Source organism: Cloeon dipterum, chromosome 4, assembly GCF_949628265.1.
Source record: "Cloeon dipterum chromosome 4, ieCloDipt1.1, whole genome shotgun sequence".
NCBI lineage: Eukaryota > Metazoa > Arthropoda > Insecta > Ephemeroptera > Baetidae > Cloeon > Cloeon dipterum.
The window spans coordinates 7,071,696-7,082,473 of NC_088789.1; the positions used below are offsets into that span (position 1 = coordinate 7,071,696).

At 40.1% G+C, this 10,778-nt stretch overlaps 1 protein-coding gene across 2 annotated transcripts in view; it reads right to left on the reverse strand.

Moving 5' to 3' along the window:
* Hr4 (Hormone receptor 4) overlaps positions 1 to 9,949 on the reverse strand; it is a 58,978-nt gene extending 49,029 nt beyond the window's left edge. Inside the window, exons 1-2 of one of the 2 annotated variants that reach the window (XM_065490867.1) lie at positions 9,726 to 9,949; positions 6,690 to 6,950 (exon numbers count right to left, since the gene is read on the reverse strand). The gene's annotated coding sequence lies outside the window, so the exon portion shown is untranslated. The remainder of the gene's footprint in view (positions 1 to 6,689; positions 6,951 to 9,725) is intronic. The other variant, XM_065490868.1, reaches the window with a different exon arrangement.
* Positions 9,950 to 10,778: the final 829 nt, after the last annotated feature.

Here is a 10,778-nt window from a genome sequence, read left to right on the forward strand (position 1 = left end):
GCTCTTCCTCCGTGCAGAGAGCACATTATCAAATTAAGCGTGTGCGCAAACAATCCTCGCAGTTGGTTATCATCGCGAGAGGCGAAAGAGTCCTCTTTTCTCTCCGCTTCCCTCTTGGTCTCATCGCAAAGATATTTATCACCTCGGCGAAAATTGAGAATAGTTATTTGCAACTCGTGAAACTGCTGACGTCGGCACTGCCAAAAAGGAGCACACTTTTCTGATTACATGACCAATAAGCAAATTGTTACAGACTAATTCATTCCGGGAAATGAGGGCACCAAACTACTACAATTTAATCCTTACCGAGATTACTGTGAGGATTACTCTTAATTTTGTTTAGAATCCGTGGTAATAAGTACATTTTATCTCAATTTATGGCTTGACACAAAAAGGTTATCATGACCTCTCGCCAATTTTATTGCACATTCATTGTGTAAATACCATTATTTGAGTTGTAAAAAGTTCAAATAATGAAACGTGTTGCTAAATTTTATATCACCTTTAAAACAATGTTGTCAATTTTATACTGTTCGGTTATTTTACAAGTTGACGGCCGATTTCAAATTGTTGTTGACAACGATGCCTACAAATTTGCTTTCCGTGATTTACAGAAGCCTGCATGCGTGAATCACCTTGATCGAGCAAAGTTCAAGGGAGAATCCAAAGGAAGTTCATTCATATCTCAAGAAAGCCGGTAGAAAATGAAGGAAGGAGTAATTTGTGTATGTATATTAATTACATGTCGTCCTGGTCGCGGTAAATTTGCGCATCATTCAACAAATACCCAAATTTTCACTGTCGAATGGATTGCTGCCCTTTTCTTGCAACAAAGAAATTCGCGTTTGGTTGTTGAAAGTTGCGCAATTTTGCCGCTACCAGGACGATGTGAACCGATAAGTTGATTGATTTTAAACGCACATATATACATACAAGAGAGTATATAAGAGTTGATACTTGGCATTGAAATTGGATTAACAAAAATTGGCTAAGAACTAATACGTTTTTCGTGACAACGTTAATGTACAGTTGTAAGTTTGTAATATTGCCGATTATGTTTGTTTAAAAAGGTTTGCTACTGTTTTATTTTGAGAATAATCTTTAATAATTTTTTACTGTTTACCCGTTGAAGAAGACACAAATACCGGTAAAAATACCTTCTCCTTTTTCATGAGTTGAAACAACAGAGTAAAAATATTTCCCATTACGAATTACTTGAACATTGCTAATGAGATCATTTTTATTGCTTTACTATTTGTAAGTGTCGGCATCTGTCCAAAGTCTTATTAAATTTAATGTACAATCAGAAATAATTTCAGACCATTAGAGAATTATTCATTTCAATTCATCATTTCCTTTAGATAAATAATTTATGTATTCAGAAATGTATTTTAATTGCCGTTCCAAAAGCAACGTATGAAAAACATTTCACGAATTTCCCTACTCAAGAAATACTCCCCTTTCTTTGTAGGTTATATTCCCCAGAGCACAAGTTTCGTTGAATAGGCTCCCTCATTACGATAATAAGCCTACATCTCAGATTCTCACGCTCATTAGGAGGCACGTGCTGGGGGGACGTCCAATAAGAAGTAAATTGAGTGCAACTAGGAAGCGGGATGCGTCTCCTCTTGGATAACCCCTTTCTCCACTCAACGTCTGCGAGACACACGCACCGCACACGCACACGCAAGTCTTCCGAGTTCAGTAACCCAACTAGAGGACCAAAATTAACGCGGAACCCGGCAGAGTTGGAAGGCGACTCGCGCCGCGTCCCACGCGCCCCTAACCAACCAAAGAGATGCTGAGTGAGGCGTCCGCAACGCGTGGACAATTGGAAACCGCGCGTGTAAAATTATACCCGGCGGTGCTCCAATTACTATTTTCATTCTCGCCGCCCCAGCGACACGTAATGCGTACAGATAAATTGCCGCCATTTATATTTAAACAGACATTGTTTCAATGAAAATAAGCACAACCACCCCGCCGCTGCACCCGGGTTCGTTCCTCTTTTTAACTTTCTCTGCACCTCTATGTACTTCCGTGAGTGGTTGATAACAATTTGAGGCCTTTGTCCGGCGCGGCGCGCGAGATGGAGTAGATATCACGTAAGTCACGCACTTTTACGTGGCTTATTGCGACGGCACATAGCGTGCTTTGAAGGTTGACTGCGAATAAACGAGCCTTCCCTTTGCTCCACCAAGGGCGGGGACACGAAAATTGGGTACGGCTCGTCTAGGATTCCCATTATGATATGTTGAGAAAAAATGTTCGTGCTTTCTACTTAAGAGCCAGAAAGTAAAAAACGATAATTTCAAATTTTAACACAAGAAGATACTTTTTTAGTATAGAAATTGGCTCGCATTGTTAGGACATTCTCAGGAGTGTCAAGGCAATATTAGATATTTGCATAAGAATTTCTGGGATCTATTACTTTGGCTGTCCATTATCATGGCAAAAGGTGCGGTTAATTTAGTTTCAAAGTAATCATTATTATGGTTCTGCAGGGTATTATTTTGCCCCATACATTGTCATATCCAGACATAATAAATTCAGTTTGTACATAATAAAAGCACTTGGGTTTTCGTTGAGACACCAATTCGGTGGGAGGTTGTTCTACAGGCGGTAGCTTTGAACTTGAAAACAGTTTTCGGGCACTTCAACACTTACAAATGTGGCCAGCAGTTTCATTGGATGTGCTCTTGTCCTGCCAAAAAGGTTATAACATCGTACATTTTGGCTACTAAAGGGCACAGATAAGGCGGACAATTTTTATACAGAATTTTGTGTGTCTGCACTAACACGTGCAGATTTCTCCTATCAACAACATTATTAATATTCGACATTTTTTATAGAGAGCAGAAAGTTTTTGGCCACGTTTGACATTATATATATAACGAATTAATTAATTTAGCGACTCAAAATGCTCAAATAGCTTAAGAGGCTGGTAGGAGGCGCCAGTTGCTGGTCTGCGCACCTTTCCAGCGGTCTTAGGGACAAATGTCAGTTGTTTTAATCAAAGAACTCGAGGTGGGGAGGCGAAAAGTCGGCCATATTCGGCCCAAGCTCCTCTGCGGCTACTTGGGCCCCATTTTTCCCGCTTGGAGCTGTTATTGGGACCCAAAGTGAGCTCATAGCCCACGGGAAGAGCTGAGCAGAGCTTCCTCGGTGTATATCGGGCTGTTTATTTATCCATATTTCTACGGAATTGTCCTGCTCAACTAGTTTCGGCTGCTGGTTGCGAACAAGAAGATATTTAAATATAATTTTTTGTGGAGAGAGGCTCTTTAAATTTATTGCGAGCTTTGCGGTTGCCAACTTGAACTTTTGCCTTCCCACTGATAATTTGGTGGGCTACGTGACCATGTGACTCTGCGGCTCTTGATCCTCCTTCTCTTTGGAAAATGTCTGATTTAGCAAGTCATGAAAAAATATCCTTTAAATTTTGACTTTTGATTCAATTTCAATACCAGATGGGCACATTCTCAGGCGCTGCGCTATTTTGCAATTTAAAACTACACCAATAAAGCTTCCAAAATTTAACACTATTCGCACAGTTCTGTTTGACTTAAATTTGCACTTGTCCAATTTATTAGTGGAGAGGCTAAACAGATAGCGCCTCGCAATAAAAACAAAGGCTCTTAGAAATAAACAGCAAGTACGTTTCGCATTCTCGGAATCACGTTTTTCCCCGTTTATTATCAGTTGGCCGAAAAGCAGCGGCGAGTGTGTCCCTTTTTCTGTGAGTGCGTGTGCGGCGCGCGGGGCGGCAGCTGCACTATCAGCTTGCAATATCTAGGCCGGCAATCGCGCGAGGTGAACGACCGACAACATTTATAGTTGAAATTAAATGAGTTTAAAGCAGCAGAGCTCCTCCTGCGCTGGGGAGTGCGCGAGCAACCGACGACGAGACGACCTGGTCATGTGATCTGCGCTCGCTCTTCGGCTCCTCGCCGCGCGCAACAGCCTTTATTTCCCTCCGCGTGCCTTTCTCACTGCTCGTCGGCCTGCCTTTTGCCGCTCTCTCGCATCTCATCCCGCCAGTTTTCGCTATTTTCGACCCCCGACCGCCGCATGGCCATAATATATTTTAGCAGCAACTGTGTCTGTCACACGCTGCACTTGAAACTCAATCCTTGCGACCCGCAGAAAACCTTTTGCTCTGTTTGCCAAGCGCACACCCACCCCTCTTGGCTGTTGCGACTTTTTTTGCCAAAATTCCGTGGCGGGATTTTCGGGTCTGGTGCCTCACGCGAGGCTGTGACATTGACAATGAGCCGAGGCAACTGGCTTGGAACGATAAAATTCCGTTTGCTCGTCAAATTTAATCTTGTAGGAAAATCCAATATCAAAGATAATAAACTTACAACTCTTTCAAATAGTCATACATTTTCTATGCTTTAAAAATTGAATTGGGATTTTTGTGTAAATATAGAAAAATGTCCAAGGTTCCACGTGTTTTTGTTTTGAAATGTTATAGCAAAAATTAATTGATAATTTCGAAAATATATCTCTACAGTTTCATAGTAGTTATCTTTCAGTGAACTATGGAATACTTTCCTAGACAGACAAAATTATTCTCTTGTTCGCCAATAGCCAATTTTTTAAGGTTTATAATATAAAAATATAAAAATAAATAAATAAATATTATTTTTTAGTTCTAAAAATCTACATTAAAAAATTAAATTAATTATTAATCCTGTTTATTCTTGCTCTAGTCAAATTTCGTTAATTTCTGTTTAGCTTCTAATATCATTAGAGGTCAGACAGAATATTTTCGAAAAATACGATTTTAAAAAAATAATTAATTAATAGAAATCATCTTGACTGGGCATTCTCTTGAAAGTATTATTCAATAAAGCAAATCGCAATTTATCTTTTAACTTTGGACTGTAAATTACATGAGAGATTTAGGTCTGTTTTTTTAAGATTCTACCAGGAAAAACACCCGTTGTAATTTGGCCGAACATAATCCTTTTGAAGTGCTCATTGCTCTGCCCACCTTTGTTTTAAGTGCGATAAGCGGGCGACCGACCCAAATTCAAAAATACTATTTAAAAAATTAACGCGAAATATGATGTCGTTTTCAGCGATTGTGATTGCGATAATATCAATAATGGCGTTCTTTACAGACACATGAAAAATACTATAATTTGGGTCATTGAGATAAGATAATTTGGTGCCTAAACTTGAAAAAGCTAACACCAGCGAGTACAATTTGAATAGTATTCTTTCACAATTTTGATAACATAATATTGATCTGCACAACTATATTGCTATGAATTCGTAATTGAACATCACGTCACCCTCTGTCTGAGTAATAACGATTTCCTTACAAAACCGACCAGCGGAGATTATTCCTGCGAAGGACAGAGCAGTAATGTCTCAGGAAATTAGACGTGACATAAGTTGTTATGTGCGCTCGCGGCGACAGCGAAATTCTTCATTGCGCAAATTCGAAATAAAAATATAGTGATGACACAAGGCAGCTAGCTAACAAATGCATGCACAATGCTTGTTTTGTTTAAACATCAGTCAGTCACTTTGTGACTTTGCTCGCGGCTATTTGTTGACGAGCTTGGAACATACGGCCGCCGATAACCGCGCGCCTCGCAAAGTGAACTTGGCTATTCTAGCAAAACGATGCGTTTCAAGATCATGAAGCTGATAAAGGCCAATCACATTTTAGTCTAGCAACGTGCATGCAATACGCCGACAATGGTGACAAGAAGGTTCAATCAAAGCTCATAGCGGAGCGAAAATGGCGCTTGCTTGCAGTGCCGGTGTACTTGTCCGAAGCAAAATTGCGCGCAGTACCTAGGCTTTCCTATTATTAACTAGCAGGTTGAAAATTCCGAGTATGATGCGCGGCACTGGTATCATACTCTAATGAGATGAAAGCCATTGAAATCTCCAGCTACGACGCAGTAAATCACAATGAGGAAAATAAAGTAGAAATCGTGGAAAATCGTATTAATACTCTATGCCCCACCCTGTGAACTGTACATTATTGATATAGAAACCCTGGTATCTGAGATAAAACGAAATTCTATCTAATTATTGCCTCCTTGTCAACTTAGTTACCTATCCATTCTATTATTAATTACGAAATTTTATTTTATAATATGCTGAAATAGCATAGAGATATTACAAGAATTGGACCAAATAAAAAAAGGTTTAAATGAATATTAAGAAATCCCATAAAATTTTTTAACTATCAATCGACTCCAAAATTTAAAAAATAGATCTCCCAGCTAGTATGAACAATTAATTAATTTATCTAGTATTTTCGACCAAATGTTTATTTCATACAACTTTAACATACATTTAACTCAAAACAATAGTGAGAAATCACAAAGGTCTCGCTTTGCCAACTTTCAAAATCATTTTAATAAATCAAGTCACGTTATACAGGATAGGTAGTAGAAATAATTGACTGTGGACGCGGAAGCAGAGCATATTTCGGGTTTCCTTCTAATTGTTATGTTTTTATCAAATACAACGAGATAACTAAAAATAAACTGACTTCTACACAATTTCTGTGAATAACCTTTCCTATTAATCATCTTTCCTCAAAGATAACGTTTTTGACTCACAATAAAGAAACGAAATTTCCCCTTGAACACTTTATGAATCAATGTGGGACGGGCAATTTACTCCCTATATCTGTCATTACCCTAAATTGTACTCACCGGAGTCGTCCTTCTTGAGTAAGCAGCAAAACCCGACTCGGCCGGGGCAGCGCCGCCACCAGCCACTTTTCGCAACAATCCAGTGCCTGACGCAACAATGCGCGCTCTAGACACAATAAACACGGCACTGTCCTGAGGGTTGCATAACAGGTGCGTCGCCGACGACACAACTTGCGAGGGTGCGAATGCTGCTGCTGCTGCGAAAATCCGCTTTGGGCCCGGAGGACGTTCTCGGCAGGCGAGAAGTTCGCGGAGACGCTTCTGGAAGTGCATAAGCCAGAGTTCATTGTTAGTGTCGGCCAGCGGCTTCGGGCTCTGGTGTATGTGCATGCACACGTATGCGCAGGCTCATGCACCGCTTTATGCAACTGCACAAAATGCACCTCCCGATGCACTTGAAGGGGTGCATTTTGCAAAACTGCGTCATTTCTCGTTGGCGACAGACACCGACGTCTGCACCAACAGAGCCACAAAATTAATGATAGGACGCAAAATTCTGCACCGAAAAACTTATAATCAGCGGATAATTCGGTTCAAAATTTAGTTTTTCGCATATTTAATGCATATACGTATTTTCTTTGCTTTTCAGTGATTTTGTTTATGATTTAATTTGATCCAAAACTGTCAAAAATAATACTTGAGTATCTTAATGGTTTTTGAATTAAAACTCGAATCTGTTAATGTTCATTACTCCCCTTGATGGACTTGTTTTTGAAAATTTATGTGTTAATTTAGCTACTGAATGTCTCAAAATATTTTTTGTTGCTAAAAATTCCTCGTAAATGTAAGTCTCAATTTATAGTAGTTTTAAAGCGTGTTAATTAAAAAATAATAAAATGTTAAATTAGTTTACTTACTTGAAATTTAATTTTTAAACTTATCCTAATTTTATTTTTTGTTCTACAAAGAGGCATTGAGACCATCATTTGCTTATCACGAGGTCGAAACCAAAACCGGAAAAGTGACTCTATTTTTCATTGACTAATCAGGCTTTGAAATCGTAGTAATTTCTCTATAGGTGAGAAAATGGTCATTGCGAGAATTCCTATGCTTTGGCGAAGCATGTAAATTGAATTGGATAACCCCTTTTACGAAAATGCACTTCGCCGGCTTTTATAATTTGAATCGTGTAACCTTTTGTTTGGTTTCTTGCCCGCCACATAACCGCTGTTGGAGTACAAACATCGTAATTTAATAATGTGAAAACCTCTTACGCCCTGGACAGAGCAGAGATCCAATCCATGCAGCAAGTGTTATCGCCCTCTCTTTAGATTTCCGACCCAGCCTCTGTTGTGTGTGTTTTGCACCGGGCAAAACAGTTTAGTGAAGGGGAAAAAAAACACACACACACACACACACACACACACAAGTAGTTTGTCATTTGCGGTCCGTTAAGAGAGCTATGGACTTCTCCACAGGATGTCCTTGACTGTGGGTAAGTCGCGGCTGTTTTCAAAACGTCCTTCAATAGTGATTACAAAGCAGCCTTGATTTTGAAAAAGAAAAAAGAAGATAACTAAAGGTCAACGTGATTGAATAACTTTTTCATTTCAAAAACATGTGTTCGTGTTTTCAATACGAAAATTTAAGTAGAAATGAAGTCAACTTTTTATTGTCTGACCTATTTTTCCATTTTATTATTTTATGTCGAGCAACAAAAATGTTGATCATCAAATAAAAATATGTCTAGTACAACTAATTTCAGGATAAATACTTTCTTGGCCCCAGGCTAGTTTATAATTAATATTTACTTTCTGAAAAATTTCTTACACAAACCAGTTAGAATTTTATTTAAATTCGTGAGTGGAAAGCTTTCTTTGATAAATCAGCAGTAAACTAAATTGATTAGCACGACAACTGTCAAAAAAAGGAGGATTTTCTAGGATTGTCTCAAAATCAAATATCTCCTAATACCAATGCGTTAATTATTTATGTATTCAATGACTCAATTATTCAGTTCGGTTGAGAATAAAGTAAAAGCGTGTAGCTCGATTAAAATCGTGAGCATAATTCTGTCTCGCGGCGCTCTCTTTTCCCTGCTAACCCTCTTTCGCTAAAATTAAGACTTCCTGTCAGTCAATGCCCCCTCGACTCACAATCAGCCAACAGCTGCAATATGTACAACAAAAACAGTTCGGCGTGTCTGAGGCAGAAAAATTACGTAAAACTCAGCCGCCGATTTGGTGAATCATCCAAAACATTCACAGAATTCGTTTTCACGCGGTGTATTTATATTCAGTAAATTAAATTTCATAACAAGGCTCGGCTAGGTTCGGGATTGTGTATAATGTGAAGTGCAAAACGGTGGAACTTTTTTAACATATTTTTTAATTAAAAAAGTGGTCGACGTGATTTCAGAAATGAGATTGCTGTTACAAGCTGACAAAGACATTAATTTAGCGTAGGAAATAAATCTCTTTGTGTATGCATGCGCCTTCAAAGCGAGTTGCAATTCTAATTTCCATTTCTTTTCTTTGTTATGGAGAAATTTTTATTTAAAACACTTCCGTTCAAATGTTGAACAAAAGGTTCTAGCTTTGTTGGAAAAATAAAAAAAAAACATTTAACAAAAGTCTCTCTGGCGACTGTGAAATAATATTGTTTTTATAAAAGGGAATTTAAGAACGAACAAGTAAGTGTCGTTATCTTTAGAGCACAAAAACGCAAGTTCACCGAGCACTGCGGAAATTCTAGCCGAAAGATTAAAGTTTTAAAGCCACGCCGGAAAAAGTACTGAGGGAATTCGCACAGTCTGGCCGGCGGCGCGGACAACGGGCATTAGGTTAAGGAGGAGGCGGCAGCGGCGGCGGCGACCTTGCAGGTCATCCACCCTGCCTCCATTGATCTCCAGCGAGAGAGCGGGACGGAAACGAAAAATACAGCACGAGTGAAAGTGGCGGGCGGGTGAGCGGGCGGGCGGGCGGTTCGTCATTCGCACACATTCCGGCCGCCGACCTTGGTGCAAAGTCAAAGCAAGGCTCACGCACAGGAAGAGCAGCAGAATCGAATTTTGCGCAAGGGCGTATGGTGCGGTACCTTGGCGTAGTAATTGTGTCCTTGGCGGCGGGCGGGCGGGTGGCCGGCAGGGGCCGATCAGCAGGTAGTGCACTGTACATTCATAATTATCACGGAGCCGGCAGTGTAGCAGCAGCCGAGCCAGAGCAGCGGTGTCATTGACCTTTGGCGAGCGAGCGAGCGAGCAGAGCACAGCACTCAGCGCCGGCCGCGACACACCGCGCGCACACACACACCAACTGCCGGCCGAGTCGCGAGCTCGCGCACTAGCCCCGTCCCGAAGGCGCTCAGCCGCCGGCGGGGAAGACAACTCGACGGCCAACGCAATAGGGGAGGATTCTCTCTCTCTCTCTCGCTCTCTTTCTCTCGTCGTGAATATTTCACTCCGCGTGTGTGTGAGCATTACAACCCTTCTTTCTGTCGTTCGCGGAATTTAATTTAGGCAACTCGATATATACAGTATACGCTCACTCACAAAAGCGAGCCGTTGTTTGCGTCTCTCACCCTTGACTTGTCACAGCGCGGATTTCGCTTGTTTCCGACGTTCCTCGTTTTTTCCACTAAAAGGGTCTCGACACCGAAATTGGGCACTGAAGCTGTTTGGAACTGTGCTGAATTCACTGGAACCATGAACAAATAAAACCAGCACGGAAATGTTGATATCACTAAAATCAGGATATTCAACAAGGGGAATACACCTATTGACTCAAATAAAAATAAAATTTTCTCATCACCATCATACAGATTTTAAAATAAGATGAGAAAATGCCAAAGGAAAACGTTCCGTTGTTTGCAGGTTTCGAGTTATGGATGTTCAACTCTCGAATTTTGAAAACTACCACAATAAGCCGCTACATGTCTGCTTTCGATTTTTCTAAAGAACTTTTCTGCCAGAAATTTTATGAACAATCACCAACTTTTGCAAAAGTATAAAAATCGCGTATCATCCGATTCGTCTCGTTGAGTAATTTCTTAATTTGTCACATTTTTTAATCACTTCTCAAGAAATTTTGTCAATTTAAAATTTTGACCTATATAGGCGTGGATTTAGAGAACCATAAATAACGGGAGCTA